Raw genomic sequence first — 18737 nt, 5'->3', positions numbered from 1 at the left:
GAGCTTCCTTGGGCCCTCCTACTCAGCGCCAGGGCCTGAAGGGGAACCAAGCGTCCTTCCAGTAAATAGCTGAAGGGCTGGGTCCCCATCTCAGGATTTTGACCAGCAGCCACAGAGCTCAAGGACAAAGGTGCCCTTTAATGTCAGAGGAGCTTGGTGTAGTGGGATGGGAGCTGGAGGGAGCCCATGAATGACGTACTTCAGTGGATAGTGGCTTTGTCGAGGTTCAGGGAAAACCCCTCTCCTTGGGAATTCTACTGACATGTAGGACAATCCACGCTCACAATAAAACTCTCTTGCTGAGGGTAAGGGCCTGCCTCCTTGTGCCTCGCTGGAGTTTGAAGTGTCCTGGCTCTACTCGTTGGGTCTCAGACCCACCTGTCTCCTGACCTTCACAGGACAGGACCCCCAGCCCTCTCCAGCTCTGTAGCCCTTCCAGGTTTTCCCTGTCTGCTCTGTCCCTCCCCCAGAGATGAGCCGAAGATCACCCAAACAAGGTTGAATAGAGGAGTCAGGAAATGTATGTAGGAAAGACCCCTTCCTCTCTTCTGAACATAGCATAACCCCGTATGTACTACGGAGGCAGTGAAGATGATCTTAAGTTACCTTAAATGTTGACTTGGGTTAAGCTTGTGGCCTATTAAGACCTTTAGATCTTGTTCACGTGAGCATACTACCTGGGAAGGCCTCCTCCCACATACATTTGGGCAATTGGTTTCAATCAATTCCTCCTCCATCTAGGTCTTTCCAAACAGAGGAAGCCACATCCCCCTCATCCTAAGTCAGAAACCTGTCTTTTCTCTGAACTGTCAGTTCAGTGGGGATGCGGAGAGGCTGCCAGAGCACTAGAGCCTCCCCAGCACTGAGCACGATGCTTCCGCAGAGGAGGCCCTGAGCTGGAAGCCCTTTTTAAAATGTGAAGTATATATACATAAAGAGGATTATACAGTAGTTTAAAGACTAATTCAACATGATCAAGCAAGGCATTGAGTCAAATCAATGGGAAAGGAAAATGCTTTTAATGGATGGAAAAATAGGATATCAGAAAAAAAGAATCCCGACAGCTACCTCACTCCATACACAAATAATAATAATAATAATAATAATAATAATAATAATAATAATAGGAGGAGGAAACTTTGGGAGGTGATGGATATGTCTATGGCCTTTGCAGTGGTGATGGTTTCATGGCCATATACTTATCCCCAAACTCATCGAGTTGCATATATTAAATGTGTACAGCTTTTTACATGTCAAAAATTTCAATTTGAAATGGATCATAGACATAAATGTAAAAAGCAGAACCAAGATCCTAGAGGACATAGAGACGCATATCTTTGCTATATTAGGGAAGCAAAGGTTTCTTGGTCAGGACACAAAAAGTACTAACTCTAAAAGAAAAATATTGAAAAATTGGATTTCATTCAAATTCAAATTTTCTGCTCAGTAAAAGATATCATTAACAAAATTGATATTCGAGACAAAGACTGAGAGAAATTATTCACCATATGCATGTGTGCGTGTGTGTGTGCATGTGTGCGTGCATGTGTATCTGACAAAGGACTTATTCCCAAAACATATAAAGAATTACAGATCAACAGTAACAAGAAAAACATCCAATTGTGAAAAATGCCAGAAGACTTGAATGGATGCTACAAAAGAAGATATGCTAATGGCCACTACGCACATAAAATGGCACTCAACACCAAGGAGATACAAAATATCAGAATTAAAATTATAGCCAGATACCATTTTATACCCACCAGAATGGCCAAAATTTTAAAAACTTACAGCACCAAGTGCTATGAGGATGTAGAGCAACTGGAATCTCATGCTCTGCTGGAAGACATATAAAATGTACAAATACTTTGGAAAACAGTTGGGAAGTTTCCTCTGAGGTTAAGCAGCTAAGGAGATTTCAACGTTACTATAAATTAAGTATAATCTGCAGAACGTCTCAATCATCCATTCCTAGTTATTTACCCAAGAGCAATAAAAGCATGTTTATGTGAAGACTTGTGTGAAAATGTTCATAGCAGCTTTTTCATGTTAGCCCAAACTGGAAACAACCCAAATATCTATCACCAGGGAATTGGATAAATAAACTGTGGAAAAATAAAAATAAATAAACAAAAAATAAGTAAACTGCGGAACATCCTCATGATAGAATACTACTCAACAATCAAAACGCATGGGTGAATCTCCAAACAGTATGCTGAAGGGAAGAATCCATCTGTGTGAAACTCCAGGACAGGAGAAACTGACCAATGGTGAAAGAAATCAGAGCAGCATTTGTTTCTGGGGACCATGTGTGACTGCAAAGGAATACAAGGGAAATCTCTGGCATGCTGAAAATGTTCTATATCTTGCTCAAGTGATAATTACAAGGGTGAATACTAATGTAAGAATGCATCAAAGTGAATATTTAAGTTGAACGCAATTTATTCTATCCTAATTTTATTTGCCTTCAGCAAAATATATCTTAAAATTAAAAAATTTTTAAAAATAATTCATCTAGTTAATGAATGAAAATAATAATAACATAGCAAACAATTCATTTCCACTACCCAGCTTGAGAAATAGAGCATGACCACTATCTTAGGACCTTCTCATTTTCCTCTCTCCCTCACAGGTAAGCATTAGCTGGAATTTCATGTGTATTAGTCCTCTGATTTTCCTCTTACTTGTACCACTTCTGCCCATGTCCTTAAATAGTTATTGTGTAGTGTGTCTGTTTGTGCACGCTATGTAAATGGAAACATTCTGCCTGTATTCTTCTGAGAGTTGCTTTTTTCACTCACATTGTATCTCCAACATTCATTCACGTTGCATGTAGCTATAACTCGTTCATTGTCATTATTGTATAACATTTCAGTGTGGAGCTATAGTGCAATTTGCTTATCATTCTCCTGTTGATGAACATTGGGTTATTTCTAGCTTAGGTCAAATGGTGCTTGTGCATGTCCTCTGGTGCACATGGGTACAAGTTCCTCTAGGGTAGAAACCCAGGACAGAAATTTCTGGGTTATGGAAAATGCATGTCTTCAGTTGACAAAATAAAATTCCAACTTTACTAGATATTATTGGATAGTTTCCAAAGTGACCCTGGATAACTTTGCAATTTACATTGCCACAGCAGAAGATGAAAATTCCAGTTGCTCCACATCCTCACCAGACCTTAGACTTATTGGACTTTTAAATGTTTGAAAACAAATATAGGAATCCCAAACTCAGATACTTTGGAGGCCATTAAACTAACAAGTGATTGGACTGGGGGGACAGTAGGGAGAGGTGGGGACTGCAGCAAATTGGAACACACACGTTCTGTCGAATACAGATGGCCTCCGCTCTGCTCCCTGATGATGTTTGGGAGGGAATGGCTGCCAGAGTTCAAGAGTGTTCCAAAGAAGCCAGAAATCCAGGTTTTTACATAAAATCTGGTTTTGGGATGTCAGCAATGATTTCAGATTTGTTTAACACACTGTATTGTACCAAGTACATTTGTGGGCCAAGCCCAGACTCTCTTAGTGGATTTATTTCATTAAAATTCAATGTAATTTGGATTTATAGCTATTGGGACTTACTGGAACTTTGGCAAGTAACCGCAACTCCCCGTGGCTTGTGTGCTTATGTGCTCTATAGATTGTTATTCCTTCCTGGTGGGAGTCCAGCATTCTTCCTTCTGCTTTATTACTCAGAAAGCTTAGTTTTCCAGAAGTCTCGTTGCCACAGAAGAACAAGAATAATGAGGTGCTACTCTCATCTACTGTGCAGTTAAATCTGACTCATTTCAAGCTACTGGAGGAAATCACTCCCTGGGAATCCGTCCTATAAATTGTTTTTTCCAAAATAGAAATCAGATGATGTCACTTCCCTTGCTGGAACCCTTCGATTGATACCCATCATCTTCAGAGACAGTCCAAACTCTTGACCAAGGGCGCTTTTGTTGAATCTTTGCCTCACACTCTTTTTTCCTTCCAACCCAGCAAACTCCCCAAATTTGGTCTCAGCTCAAGGTGTTTGCACATGCTGTTCCATTCTCCTGGATCTCCTTTCCCTATGATCTTTCCATGGCTGGTTTCTTTTCAGCCTCCAGATCTGGCATGAATGCCACCTTCCCAAAAAGGCCTCCCCTGGCCTGTAAATCCCTCTCTCTGGCTCTTGCTCACATCGCCCTGTGGAAGTTATTCTTTGCACAACATCATCTGCAGTCAGCTTACTTATGTGTGTTCAATAAGCTGACGACCTCCCTACCATGAGGGACAGGGACCTGGCACCACCATGTCCCCAGCCCCTGGTGTGGGACCTGGCATGTAAGTAGCTTTTGATCAAATGGATGTGGGTGAAACCCCTACCATCTGCAGGACACCGTGCTAGGGCCTGTGGTGGCACGAGATAGTGAATAGCCGTGACTCAGGCCTTAGGGTTCTAGGACCTAGGAGAGGAGCCTGAGTCATCCTCAGTGCAAGTCAGGAAATGTTATACACAAGCAGAGGTGCAGTGCAGATGTCCTGATGCAGCCAGGTTGAATTTTTGCAGCTGACATCTGTTCCAATTGGTTGCTCTGTGCCCTGACGGTGGTTAAATATTTTAATAGAACTAGAGGTGAGATCAAAGTCTAGCAGAGCAGAAGTGACTTAGGGGCAGATGAACACTGGATGCAAGGTCAGAATCCCAGCTGTGTGGACTTGGAAAGTCTCAGTGTGAACGGGGGATGGACTCCCCCATCCCCGGAGTTGGGGTGGGGGGTGGTGGTGGTAATCAGCACCATCAGGATTGTGAAAGGAATTGATCAAAGCTCCGATGCATTCAGTGGTGACTCTTGGCAGGGGATGCAAGGCTGGGAGGTCAAAGTAGAGTTTGGGACACAGTGGGTTGGAGGGTAGGGTGGTGACTTCCTGGCAGATGGAAGGGAGTGAATGGAGCCAGGTGAGCAGGTGGGGGGCAGGGGACTGGAACATAGGAAGGAGCCAGGGCGCCCAGGCCTCGCCAAGGCCTCATCGTGTCCCCTCTGTCCTCTGACCCCCCTGGGAATTAATTTAAATGGCCTCCTCTAGATTCTGGAGGGTTTTCCGCTCTGAACCTGAGCTGCTGCCACTCCTGTGGGGTTTCCTAGGGGATGCAAGGGGTGCCCAATCCCTGTGAAGTCTCCAATGGATCCTTTTGTAAGCTCAGTGACTCCTGGGGACCACGTGTGGGAACATGCCTGAGAGGGCAGCGAGGGGACCATGTTTACGGAGCACCTGCTGTATCCCAAACCGTGAGGAAAGCAGAATTGGGGAGGTTAAGTGAGTTGCCCAGGAAAATTGAACCCAGCTTTTCTGACACCAGGCCCCAGGGTCATGACAGAGAGTGCCAGTTGTGTGGCAGGCGCTGTGTGGTACACGTGCTGATGTTAACATACGTAATCCTAATGACAACCTGTGAGGCAGGTAGAGTAGTTATCTTAATTTTTCAGAAGGGTGATCTGAGGGTCATCGAGGTTCAGAAACAGGTGGTAAGTAGTTGAATCAGAATGATAATGACATTTGTAGTAATGGTAGTAACAGTAGTAGTGACGGCTAACATTTATGTAATGCTTGCTCTGTGCCCAGCACTGTCCCAAGTGCTTTGACTATATTAACCTATTTAATTCTCACAGCCATCCTTCGATATATACACTGTTTCCTCCCCATTTTACAAATCAGGAAACTGAAGAAAAGAGAGGTTAAGTCCTGCACTCAGGTTCGACTCCCGAGCCTGGGCTGTAATGTGCCAGCGATGTGGCACAGCTCCACACGCTCTGCGGCGGCCGACTCAGGATCATTTCGCTGCCCTGGAAGGCACTACAGAGGCCACCTTGAGAGATGGCAAGCCTTCTGTCTCAGGCGGATGTGCAAACGGAGGCAGTCAAAGATGCCGTGGGATGGAGCCCAGCCTGGCTTCTGCCCCTTGCTCGCCATGCTGTGCAAGGGGATTTTCCATGTTACATAACCAGTCTGACCCTCAGCTGGGGCGTTTGCAGTCTAGGTGGGTAAGTGGGTACCAGCCAGGGTGTGGAGGAAGGGTTTGGCCCAGAATGCATTGGGGGTTCGACCCCTCCAGTTGGGCTGAGCCCTGAATTCTGGAGGCTCCACAGGGTCTGATCCTTCCCTGCCCTTGCCTTCGGAAGGCAGTGCCCTCTCCTGAGCCAGGGCCGAGCACAGCAAAGAGCTGCCTGGCAGCCAGCAAAGCGGAAAACATTGCTCTAATTAGTCTAATAGGTGCACTCTCTGCAGTGTGCATCTTGTGTGGCCTCAAAATATTGCAGGTTTTTGTCCATACAGGGGCGCTGCTAGGCCTGGCTGCTTGGTAGGAAGCCTGGTATCTTCCAGGCTGGAGTCTGCTGTGAGCCCCTTCCTTTCTTAGACATTTATTGAGCACCTAGTGTTTTCCAGCACCTTCTGCCTTAGGTTCTATTTCTTGGTGTTCGTATCTTAGTTCCATCTCTTAAATGTTGTGGAGGTGAGGGTAGCCTCCTCTCCTCCAATCTACCATATTAGGGAGAAGGGCTCTGACAGCCCTGGGTTTGAATACAGAGACTGCCGCTAGCTCACTCTGTAACTTTCAGGCCAGTTGCTTTCCATTCTGTAAAAATGACTAACAACTCAGGCCACAGAGGGCGTAGTTGTGAGGGCCTCTCTCAAAGTAAACTAAAATCACCTCATCTACGAAGCTCTCCTAGATTTCCGGGTCCCAAATCCTAGATAGGTTCTCCTTGCTGGTCTCTGGCCTTCCCCCACCATGCACTGAGAAACAGCAGGGCTGAAAGGCTAGAAGTGATCATTGAGCTCAACCCCTCCCTTTACTTGTTGTCCAGGGGAACTGAGACCCTATCTGGGGACTGGCCTGAAAGAACACAGTGAGTCAATGGTAGAGTCTGGGTTAGAGCTAGGGTGGCAGGACTCTCTCTCCAGTGTTCTTCTCAAAACAGGACATTCTTGAGGCAGTTCAGCTGGTGGTAAAGAGCACACCTTGAGAGTTTGACAGACCTGAGCTTGAATCCCAACTGTATCACTTACCAGCTGGGAGGCTTGGGGCAGGTCATTTCTTCTTGCTGACCTCAGTCTCTGCATCTGTAAATGGGGATGATAATTACATATTGGTCAAGTGTTTCTTGCAGTAAGCGCTCGGGAGAAGCCAGGGGTTTAAGATTCACTTGCTCCCTTTGGACGTTGTCCAGGAATAGATACTTCCCCTTGAGTGGAAGACGGAGGTCAGGTGGCCATGGTGAGTGTGAGACAGAGTGTAGGCTCTGGAGCCAGTCAGTCCTGGTTCAAAGCCTGGCTTTGTGCCTTGACAACTGTGTGACTTTGGGCAAATTACTTAACCTCTCTGCACCTCAGTTCCCATCTGCTAAAATAAAGTTAACATAGAAACTCTTCTAGTTGAGGATGAAATGAGTTAGTATTTGTGAAATGTTTGGAACAGGACCTGGTGCAAGGCTTACAGGTTAAATGAAACACAAATACCTGCCTTGTGCTCCTTGCCCTGAATGGTATACTGCAGGAGGTTTAACACCTTCCTTCCTACAGGGTTCATGGGGTAGTCAAAAAGTCCATGAGATAGAAGGTCTGGGACATTGGCCCGTGGCCCAGCCACCTCAGCCATCTCTCTGGAGGGAAGGTGAGCCCTGAGCTGGGTAGGGGATGTCCTGAGCAGCAGTTACTGGGTGAGCAAAGCAAATATCAGAACGCTTGTGTCCACTTACGATCCTTTTAAAAATTCCATTTTGAGTATGTGTTTTGTAATCTACATAATATGCTGGTTCAGTGGCATGTTTATACGAATATATATATATACATCTATGGGGGCTGTGTGCTCATTCAAGTTTGGAGACAATTTGACCTAAAATGTTAACAATTATAAGGAAACATTTTTTCCTTTGGGCCCCCGTGCTGAGCACTGAATTAATATGTCCTCTCCCCACCCCAAGCCAGGCGCATGGCCATCACTGCCCGTGCAAGCTACAACCCCCAGACTTGTCTCATTATCTTCTCTCAGTTCCCCTTTGCCATCTTCGCCAACGTAGGAGACCCTTCTAAAGTGTGGAAAGCCCGCCCCTCTGTGTGCAGTCTTACAAAATGAGTATGCTTCTATTTGTCAGTCCGCTTGTTCAGAGTAAGACATTCACACAGACAAGGGCGGAACTGACACTACATCGCATAAGCCCCCACACGTCCCCCCTCAGGGGGCTACCTTCCTGACTTCTGACGCCTTAAAGTTGATTTGGCTGTGCCTGAACTTTATACAAACAGGGCCATGCACGGTGTGCCCCCAGGGTCTGGCTTCTTTTGCTCGATAGCTCATCAGAGAGGTTTATCCAGGTCGGTGCAGAGTCTGTTGCAGCTCATCTGCTCTCTTTGCCGCCTGGAACTCCCTCGTACGGGTGCATCTCTGTGCCCATCGCCCTGCTGTTGTGTGCACATGTCGGATGTTTCCAGCTTGGAGCTGTTGCAAACAGCGCTGCACATTCTTGATCGAGATTTTCAGTAATCGTAGTACATATCTCATTTGGGTAAGTGGCTAGGGGTGAGATTGCCAGATCCTGGTGTATGTACGTGTTTGCTCGGCTTTGGTGGATTCTGCCAGAGATTTCCACAGCACCTGCACTATGTTGCACTCCCACTGACGACGTTGGAGAGTCTTGGCTGCACCACATCCTGGCCAGCTTGGCGCTGTCTGTCTTTCTCATCATGGTCATTATAATGGGTCTACTTGGATTTGTGATTTTTATAAATAATGTTGTCTCACAACTCCCTTTTAATTTCTTATGCTGTTCCACCCCGCCCCTCCCCCCCCACACTTCCCCTGCATTCCTCTGAATAGCTGGAAGCAACAGCTCCTGTTTGCTAAACACTTTATATACGCCAGGCCTGAGAGTTTCATTCTACATCTATTATTTCATTTGATCCTCACAGCCACCAATGAGGGAAGTACCATTTTACGGATGAGGAAACTGAGGCACAGAGAGGGGTAGGACTCCTCTTCAAGCCCCGCTGATCATTTCATTTGGCAGGAAGAAAGGGGTAAAAGTGAAAACCTTCAGTGTGACTTAAGGGTGTTCTGACCTGACCCCTCCTTTGTCTAAAATGTGTCTGAGGGATGGCAGAGGTTAGGAGGCGGGGGCGGGGTGCGGGGGGTGGCGCTGTGCCTGCACTCAGTGTCCTGATACTGGGAAAGTCCTAGTCCTTCCTAGGCCTCCGTTTTCTCAGCCGTAAAATGACAGTGTCCAGCACAGGGCACAAATAAACATGTGTTTGCTGCATTAAACGACGTTCGGATCTCGTATAGAGTCCATACAGTGTGCCAGGTGGCCTTCACCATATTATATCACTTAGTCCTCACAAAATCCCTTCAAGCTATATATGAAAATCTCCCTGTTGTAGCTGAGGACACAGAGATCCAGGGAGGTAGACACACTTGGCAAAGTTACACTGTGGATGGCAAAGCCAGTGTTTGAATTTATGTGACTCACTAATGCGCCCAGCCCCCTTCATGACCCCTATGTGGGGCTAAGCTTTGCAGAAGCTACAGGACTGCTTAGGTGTTGGAATGTATTTTAAAATTGTTCAGAAAAATTATTGCTTTTTTCCCCACCAAATTAAGACAGTGCAAGACATTAACTATAGAGTTACTGTATGACACAACGATTCTACTCCTAGGCATATACACAAGAGAAATGAAAACACATGTCCACACCGAACTTGTACATGAGTATTTATAATAGCTAAAAAGTGATTAAAAAACAATAAGCTGATCAAAGTGTAAACAAAAAGCTATATAGCCATACAATGGAACATTATTCAGCAATAAAAAGAACTATGGTACTGATGTATGTCACGGCATGGATGAACCTTGAACACGTTATGCTAAGTAAAAGAAGTCAGTCATAAAAGGCCACATATTGTATGATTCTATTTATGAGAAATATGCAGAATTGGTAAATTCAGAGTGACAGAAATTAGTGGTTGCCTAGGGCTGGGGTCAGGGAGGTAGGGATGGGCAGTGACTGCTAATGGATTCAGGGTTTCTTACAGAGTGATAAAAATGTTCTAAAATTAGATTGTGGTGAGGGTTGCACAAGTCTGTAACTATGCTAAGAAATGCTGAATTGCACATTATAAATGGATGAATTTTTGTGGCGTATGATTATATCTCAATAAAGTTGTTTTTTTAAAAAACTAAAAGTAAATGGTGGCTGAACGTGGAGCATGCCGGACAGGACACCCTCTGAGGGCTTTCTGCAAGCTTGGCCCTGCCTCCCTCCACAGGCTGCCTCTTCAGTTGGGCAACGTGCCCCTTGCCACCCGGTGCTGCCAAATGTTTTGAGCACATAACAAAGGGTCATCGGAATGAATTTGGCATCCAGGCTTTGCTCACTGTGGCCTCATTTGCAGAGAAAATTCTTGGCCATCTTCCTCATTGTTTGTCTTTTTAGGCCCCTAACCATCTCTTCTGGTTCGTTCATTCTTTCATTTATTCATCAAGCATTTATCGAGAACCTACTGTGTACCAGATTCTGTGCTGGTCATGAGACAAATACGATCCCTCAAGGAGCAAACATTTTGTCAGGGAAACATACCCAGAAAGAGCAGAGAATGATGTGATATGATAATATCTGGTCACGTATTTGATGAGTGTTCACTGAGTAGCTACGACACCCAGGCATGCGTCAGGGGCTGGGAAAATCGTGCTGAGAGAAGCAGTATGGCCGTGACGTGGGTGCACAGACTCTAGCCGCGCTGCCCAGATGCAGGCCCCGGCTCTGCTGCTGACCAGCTGCATGACTCTCTCTGCAAAATGGGGATGAAAATAGAATCTACATTATAGAGTTAGTGTGAAAATTAAATGACTCAAGATATGTGCTTGGAACAGCGCCTGGTCCCAACTACAGACCAAGGATGGGTTATCTCTCTCACTATCATTATAGTTGTACCGGATGTGATCAGTCTGGGAGAAGCAACAGGGCTGTGGGTTCTAGCCTAAAGGAGACTCTGAGCTAGTCAGGTGATGGAGAGGCAAAGGGCATGACAAGTAAAGATGACAGCTTGGACACAGGCCTGGAGCAGAGCGACCAAGGGGCTGAGTGCATAGAAGAGGTGGTGGTGAGGATGAGAGATGGGATGGGTTCTGTGGACCCCTGGAGCCCCTGGTTCTTTCTGCACTGGTCCTGTGTTTGCTTTTGGGGGTGGTGACCTCAAAGTCAAGGGAGGCCTCTGGAGCCAGCCTAGGAGAAAGGTCAGTGTGAGTGGGTAGAGAGCGGCCGGGAATGGACCTGCCAACTGCTGAGGGTTTAGCGGGCAGGACGTATCGGCTTCACAGGTTTCCCTCCTTCTGTCATCGCTGCCTCCCTGAAGTGGGCATATCATTGTCCCATATTACAGATGAGAGAACAGCCTCTAGGAAAGGAAGGACTTGGCCAAGGTGACCCAGCCGAGGTGCTGATGTTCAAACCCATATCCATTTCCTTGAACCCCACGTCCCTAGTCTCCAAACCAGCGGAGAGGGCTGTGGCTTTGGAGGCTGGAGCCTTGAGTTAGCGTCAGGGTTAATTAAGTGTTGTGTTAACTGGGGTTAGGCCACCCATGAGCCCCAGGAAGCCCCTCTCTCTCCCTAGACCTCAACACTGAACTCACCTCGCTGGTGGCCCCAGGGGAATTCCCAAGTCCCAAACTCCATCTAAGAGTCTAAGACAGACAGCTCTGTCTATGTGACCTCAGGCAAAGCCTTCTGCTTTCTGGGCCTCAGGTCACAGATGGTGAAATGTGATTTCTAAGTCACTCTCATCTGGGGCTTCCTGAAATTATTTACCTAAGCCTAAATTATGGTAGCTCTAAGTTCTAGGGTTACTGTCTGCAGGTGGGGCATGCAAGCCGAATGTGAGTATGGTTGCCAGACTTGGCAAATAAAAATAAAGGATACCCACTTACATCTGAATTTCAGATTAACAACGACAACAACAAAATTTCTTTAGTATAAGTATGTTCCATGCAATATTTGGGACATACTTATACTAAAAAAAAAATTTACTTGTTTATCTGAAGTTTCAGTTTAACTGGCCATCTTATGTTTGATCCAGCAGCATTGGTTGGGGGAGGTTGAATGTCTTAGCCTCTCTTCACCAGAAAAATATGGGCCCAGGAAACCAGAAGCTTTGTGGGTAGGGGTAGAAAAGTCAGAGGGAAAACATAACTCTCCCTCCACCCTCCTCTCCGCTTCTGTTCTTGTTACTTTGAAACTCACCCCTGCCCTTGGCCTAGCACTGGCTCTATCAGCACTGGAGGCCAGGAGAGGTGCGATGTAAGACTAGCCTTTATCTGATGGGCAAGCTCAAAATGGCTCTTTGGGTGTTTGGGGCCAGGATGCTGGAGGGAGGGCAGGTAGCCCCTGGTCACCGGTAGGCTCCACATCCCACATTACCTGTGCCAGCCCCCTCCTGCTCGCCATTCTCCCACTAAGACCAGAACCCAGAGAGCACCCTGGGTTTGAGGACCACCCCACCTCCCAGGAAACACCATGCCCTGCACCTCGTCTGCAGCTTGGCTGGGGTCTCAGAGCAAGCACTCTGTAGGAAAGAGGCCTTTCTCCCTTTGGGCCCTGTTTTCTCCACCTTGAAATAGGATTGGTTCCTCTGACCACTCCTGCTGGGGACGGGTCCTTCTAAGCCTTCCGTCATAGGCTGAGAGTGCAGTGGTCTGTTCCCTGTCCACTTCCTTCTGTCCAACCTCCTTGCTTGGGCCCCCTCAAAAGGCAGGAATAAAGTATCACTAAAGGGACTAAGATACAGAGCTTTTCCATTCTTCCACTGACAGACTCCTCCTACCTGCCTCAACCTATCATGCTGTTTTGTATTTGCTATTTAATGTCGCATTCCCTTAGGTGAGGGGACACTCATGGGGGTCCTACACCAGCACCTGGACCTCACCCCACAACTCAGCAGTCATGAGCCCACTGAGCTATTGGGCTGCCCGGCCAATGCCATGCCCCAGACAGGGGTGGGAGACCAAGCCAGGCGTCTCTTCTTCCTTGGCCTGCCACCCCAATCCACAGTGAGAGGCAACCCACAAGGGCATTATACCTTTCCTGCTGGGGTAGTGTCCCTCCATATGTACTAGGTACTTTGATCCCTCTGCTAGAATAGCCACCAAATGCATTCTGGTGCTGCCGGCTTGGGGCGAGGCCGCCCACCACCTCGCTCTTTTCTACGATGCTGCCGGGCATGCCACCCGCACCCGTTCTGAAGTGCCCCTGGCCAGGCCTGGTGGAAGGCGGCAGCGGGCACTTTACTGTCATGGAGAAGGGGCAGGAGTCAGCGTCCAAGTCTCTCATGACTGCTCCATTATCCCTTCCGACTTCACCAACACACATTCGAAGATAAAATTATTATGAATGTCAAGACAGCAATTGGGAGCTTTAAACCTTAAGCTCGAGGCCCTTCTGAGCGACTGGTCGGGTTGCGCATCTGTGAAGGCAGTCTTGTCCTGCTCTCTCCTGCTTCATGGTCTTGCGGGTTGTTCCCTCTGCTCAAGACGCGCTCTCCTCCTTTCTTTCCCCAGTTTGTGCACGTGCACACGCGCATGCACACCTCAGTGCCTGCTCTGGTGTCGCATCCCTGGGAAGCCTGCTTTGTTCCCTACCCCCAAACTGGAGGCCCATGAGAGCAGGAGTTAGGATTTTGCCAGTCAGCTTCAGAGCACCCAGGGTCTGTCACACAGAAGGGCTCAGTCAGTGTGGAATGAGTTATTAACTGAATGAATGGCCAGGGAGAGGGCAGGGGAGGGGAGGATCCCAGGTGGTGGGAACAGCAGGGCAGAGGCCCGGAATGATAGGCCTGGGGTGTTGGCAGAATGGTGTCCTGGATCAGAGGGCATGTGAAGAGCTGGTGGGAGGAGAGGCCACAATGTCAACCTGGGCTCAGACTGTCGAGAGCCTCGAATGCCAGGCTAAGGATTCAAGCTGTGTCTTGGACAGGGCAGGGTTCTGTGAAAGGACTCTAGCAGTGGCTTACTGTGGCCACAGCAGTGCCACGGACAGATTGGAGAAGGTACAAGAGGAGGCAGGGGGCCTGGGGGAGGCTGGTACAATTGTCCAGACCAGGGGCAGTGAGGGAGGAAGGTGGTGAACAGAGCGGTTTAGCGGCTGCCCCCTGTGCTGGGTCCCATGCAGCCTAATCCTTTTCTGGTACAAGTTAGAATGAGGTGCTTAAATGTCACGTGGCAGCTGAGCTCGTGCTATGGGATTACTGCATGCTCGTGTACTTCTTGGGTCGCAGGGAGGGCAGGGACACACACCGGACTGCAGCCACCTCTGAATCCCATTGCTCCCCCGGAGTTTGTCTCACCTGACCCAGGGTCCAGACTTAGCTCTGAGTTTGAAATCCCACTCCTAGAATGAGAATACTGGAGATCTTTTCGGCCACCGGAAAAGGGCGTGTGGAAAGAGAGGGACAAGTGTCAACCAAGGAGAGAGGGTGATAATCCCAGGAGCATCCGAGGTTCAGAGTCCTATCTCAGTTGGAAGGGTCGCTCTTAGAACAGAGAGACGTCTTAGATAGGCAGAGGTGCTGGGGGAGGGGAGAGGGCCGAGGAAAGGGTGTAAATGCCACTTCATTGCCTTGTCTGCGAAGTGAGTTCTTGGCGTAAAGCCGTTACCATGGGGAGTACTATTACCGTGGGCAGTGGCCGAGGGGTCAGAGATCTCTGAGTTTATCCAAGCGACTTACTGGATTGGGACTAGATCCTTACCCAGGGAGAAATACTGGGCTGCACTGGAGACCATGGGCCAGACCATCCTGGTGTCAACCAAGGGGCATGGTTAACCACACTGACCTCTCTGACCAGTGGGCGCCCGAGAACAAAGGAGGAGTAACCTGCCAGACCCTTGTGGAAGAGTGAGGTGGTCAGTAGATCATGTGTGTAGAAAAGAGAGCTCGTTAGGCAGTTTGTTAAGCACATGCTTTAGAAGTGCCAGGCACTGTGATGGGACCTCAAAAGACAGACAATCAGAAGTCATTTCTGTCCTCAAGAAGCTTCCAGTCTTGTGAAGGAGAAACATCTCAGTGAATTACTTCGGAGGCAAAGGAGGTCATTCTCTTCAGAGAGAAAAAGTACATATTTTGGGGGACCCAAGGAAGTGGAGCTTGGAGTTGGGAGATGCCAGGGGTGGGTTTTTGGCTCCATCAGGAGCAAAGTGAGACCTCCCGGGCCTCGGTTTCCTCTCTCGTGTTAGACTAGAACAGGGGTTCTCAGCCTTGATGGAGCATCAAAATCCCCCTTGGGGTCTCGTTAACCCACGAACCACTGGTCCCCACCCCCAGAGTGTCTGATTCCATAGGTCCAAGGAGGGGCCAGGAAGATGCATTTCTAACAAGTTCCAGATGTTGGCGGTGGTGGTCTGGGAACACCACTTTGAGAACCAGTAGACTCACGTAAGGGTTTTCATACCTTGTTTTAACCACATAACCTGTCTTGAGGAAACTACAAGGAGCTCTAAAAGAGAGATACAGGGAGAGCGCTGATACCATCGCCAACTTATTTGAAGTGTTAACTGCTACGGTTTGTTCTTCCTTCCTCTGTTCCACAGGCACCCGTGAGCAGCCCTGAGTTAGGCACCGGGGGTATCAGTGGGGTTCAGATGTGGTTTGCAGCTGACAAGGTGACCTTCGGTAAGCCAGCTGTGTGCCCTCTCAGGTCGTCCATTGCCTCGTCTGTGAAGTGGGCTGTTGGCGTGAGGCTGCTGCCGTGGGGAGTGCCGTCGGCATTTCCGTTGTTAGGATGCCTCCCTGCAACCATTGGGCAGCTGTGTTGGCTTCTGGTCCTCCTAGCCAAGATTCCAGCTGGATTCAGCCCCCAACGCCCTAAACCACAGGCATGTGCCACCCCCGCTGAGGAGGCGCAGACCAGGGTTAATCTGGCCCCTAGGACCCTCTGGCCTCTGGCTTTGGGACAGGCCTGAGAATATTTCCAATTACAGAACCTCCCAGAGCAGTGGGCTGTTCAGGGTTTGCTTATCTTTCCACGCCTTACAAAGCCCCTCAGGCAGGGGCTGAATCACGGGGTGTTGTTCGGTGTTTTGTTACTGAATTCTTCTCCAAGAAAGAATCCACTGTGTCGGCAGCGCCTGGAGGCTGGCAGGGCAGGAGGGTCAGGCCCATTACCCTCCTGCCAGGGCCGGTTGCTGAGGGGAGAGAGATTCCATGGGCTTAGTTTTCTCCTCCCAATGTCTCCTTCCTCCAGGGAGCAGCTACCAAAATGTTACAGGCTTCCTTTGCCCAAGTCCTGTGCTTGGCCTTGGAGGTCCCTGGAATGCCATTCCTCCTCTTTCCTTTCTCTCATCTCAGCTGCCCAAGCCCAAAAGGGCCTCCACAAGGCAAGGCAGCCGTGCCTTCTGCTCACATCCTTTCATTCCCACCTCGCTGGGCTGGGCTTTTCACCTGGCTTGCCTTCCTTTCACTCGAGTGACCAACAGTCCCAATTCACCCAGGACTCAGGTTCCTGGAAGGCAGGACTTTCAGTGCTCAGACTGGGAAGGTCCTAGACAAATGGGATGAGTAGGGTAGGTCACAGACACAGAATGGAACAGAAATTCAGTGTCCACACTAAGTGGACCTTGGTCCCAGCTCCTTGGTCCACAGTCACATGGCTTCCCTCCAGGGCACAGACTCTGTCTTCTGCCTTCTGCCACCATTGCCTTGTTTCATGGAGTCTGTGGCCTGTTTTATGGAGCAAGAGACAAGTCTTCAGGAAGCGAGAGGGGTAGAGACTGAGCCAGGAGAGGGGGCCAAGGATGCAGGCAGAGTGTGGATTTGCAGTTTCCACCCCTCAGTGATGTGTGGTTTTGGACAAACTACTCCAAGTTTCCCCAACCAAAAAACCAGCCTTATGAACTATCATTTCAGGGGCATCAGTAATGGCAGATAGATCATTACCAGGTTTAACCAGCCTCCTGTGGCAGATGGAGGATCTAGAATCCTGCAGTCCAGTGCCCTGTGCTCCGTACTCTTGACATGAGACTCAGCTATGGGTCTCCAGACATGAGACTCAGCCCAACAGGGAGAAGTTCACCCCCTAGGCACCAAGATCACTCAAAGTATGGAGGCACTGCAGGGCTGGGCTGACCCCATGCCTCCTGGGATGGTTAGGAAAGGCCTCTTCAAGAAGGTGACATTTAGGCTGAGACACAAAGAAGGGGAGGGACCAAGATCTGGGGAAAGAGCATTCCAGGAAGAAGGAACAATCAGTGCAAAGCCCTGAGGCAACACACAGCTGGATGTATCCTAGGCCAATAGGCCAACTGTAGGAGACAAGGTCAGGGAGTCCTATGTGATCTAGGTCACGCAGATGTGTGAATGAAGCAGACGTGGGTCTAGAGAGGTCATGTGACTGACCTGGGGTCACGCAGCAAGCTTGGGAGTACAGGGTTGAGGTGGGAGCTATGAGAGTCTGGGAGAGGGCTCTCGAAGCCACTCTCAGAGCCCTGCAGCCTGGGCCCAGCAGAGGATGCTGTTGTTTTGAGTCCATGGGCCAGATGACACCAGGGTCCAAACTGTGATTCCCCAAAGCCCTGCTCAGCTAGAGCAGAGCAGCCAGAACTGACCCCAAGCAGCCTGAGCAGGAATTAGATCCCTGGGACTGCAGAACAGAAGATATCAGACATCAGAAGGGCCAGCTGAACTTTGGGTCCTGGGGACCGGGTTCCGGGTGTTTCTGAGAGACATGTGGTGTGTCAGCAAGATATTAGAGCAAAGATCACTGCCCTTGGAACCTCTACTGTCCCTGGAGAAGGCATGTGGCCTTGTACCCACCACCCACTCACTCACTCATTTATTGATTCACACACTCATTCATTCATTCATTCATTATTCATTCAAAAAATTTTATGGAGAGCCAGGCTCTGAGTCAGATCTTATCTATAACCACAGAGCTTCAGATCCCACGAAGACCCTTATCAATAAAAAATTTTTAAAATATCTTAAAAAACCTCAAGAGGGGCTTGGTCCACGGAAAGTGTCTCCAGAGGTGAGAACATTTGAACTAAGGCTGCGGAAATTCCGTTGAAGAGGAAAAGGCGTTCCAGTGTGGAGCACGATCGCAAAGACACAGAGCAGTGGCTCTTAGTGGCAGGGGACAAGGCTACTTATTGGGCACGATTGCATCACAGGGTGCAGGGAGTTGTGGAAGAATAGGAGGGGGAAGACAGGGCTGTGAACAGGGCTGAGGGGACCTGATGCCAAGGACCCTGGGGTCCACATCTCCGGCTCCCACTCCGGGCCATGGCTGAGCTGGCTCCTCCACCGTGGGACCCTCGCTCCCTTCCACAGCTTTGCTGCTTCTGCCTTGCCCCCTAGCCTTCCCAGGAGCTCCAAGGCTTGGCGCATGTCTTTCCTCTCCCCAACGTTAGACCCATAAATCAACTCTGCTCATCCCTCAGTTATTTTTTCACTGTGGGGATGTAACCTCATGTTGGCTTAGCCTGGAGTGACCCATTTGCTGGAAGAGGACATTGAGGTCCATGTTGCTTAGAGCTCTACTAGCCTGTCCTGCCCCAGCAAAGCTGGGAAGAGCACCTGGGGCTAGAAACATTCCTTTACTTGGGTCATTAAATATGTACTAAATACAGGGCTGGGCCCATCAGAGGGCTCAGTGCCCACTGATGGTGTCAAGAGAACAAGATGGGGCTCATCCTCCTCCCCGATCTGTAGTTCAAATGAGGAAACA

The sequence above is a fragment of the Rousettus aegyptiacus genome, unplaced genomic scaffold (genome assembly GCF_014176215.1).
Source record: "Rousettus aegyptiacus isolate mRouAeg1 unplaced genomic scaffold, mRouAeg1.p scaffold_m13_p_4, whole genome shotgun sequence".
Taxonomy (NCBI): Eukaryota; Metazoa; Chordata; class Mammalia; order Chiroptera; family Pteropodidae; genus Rousettus; species Rousettus aegyptiacus.
This window is presented reverse-complemented; position numbering follows the sequence as displayed.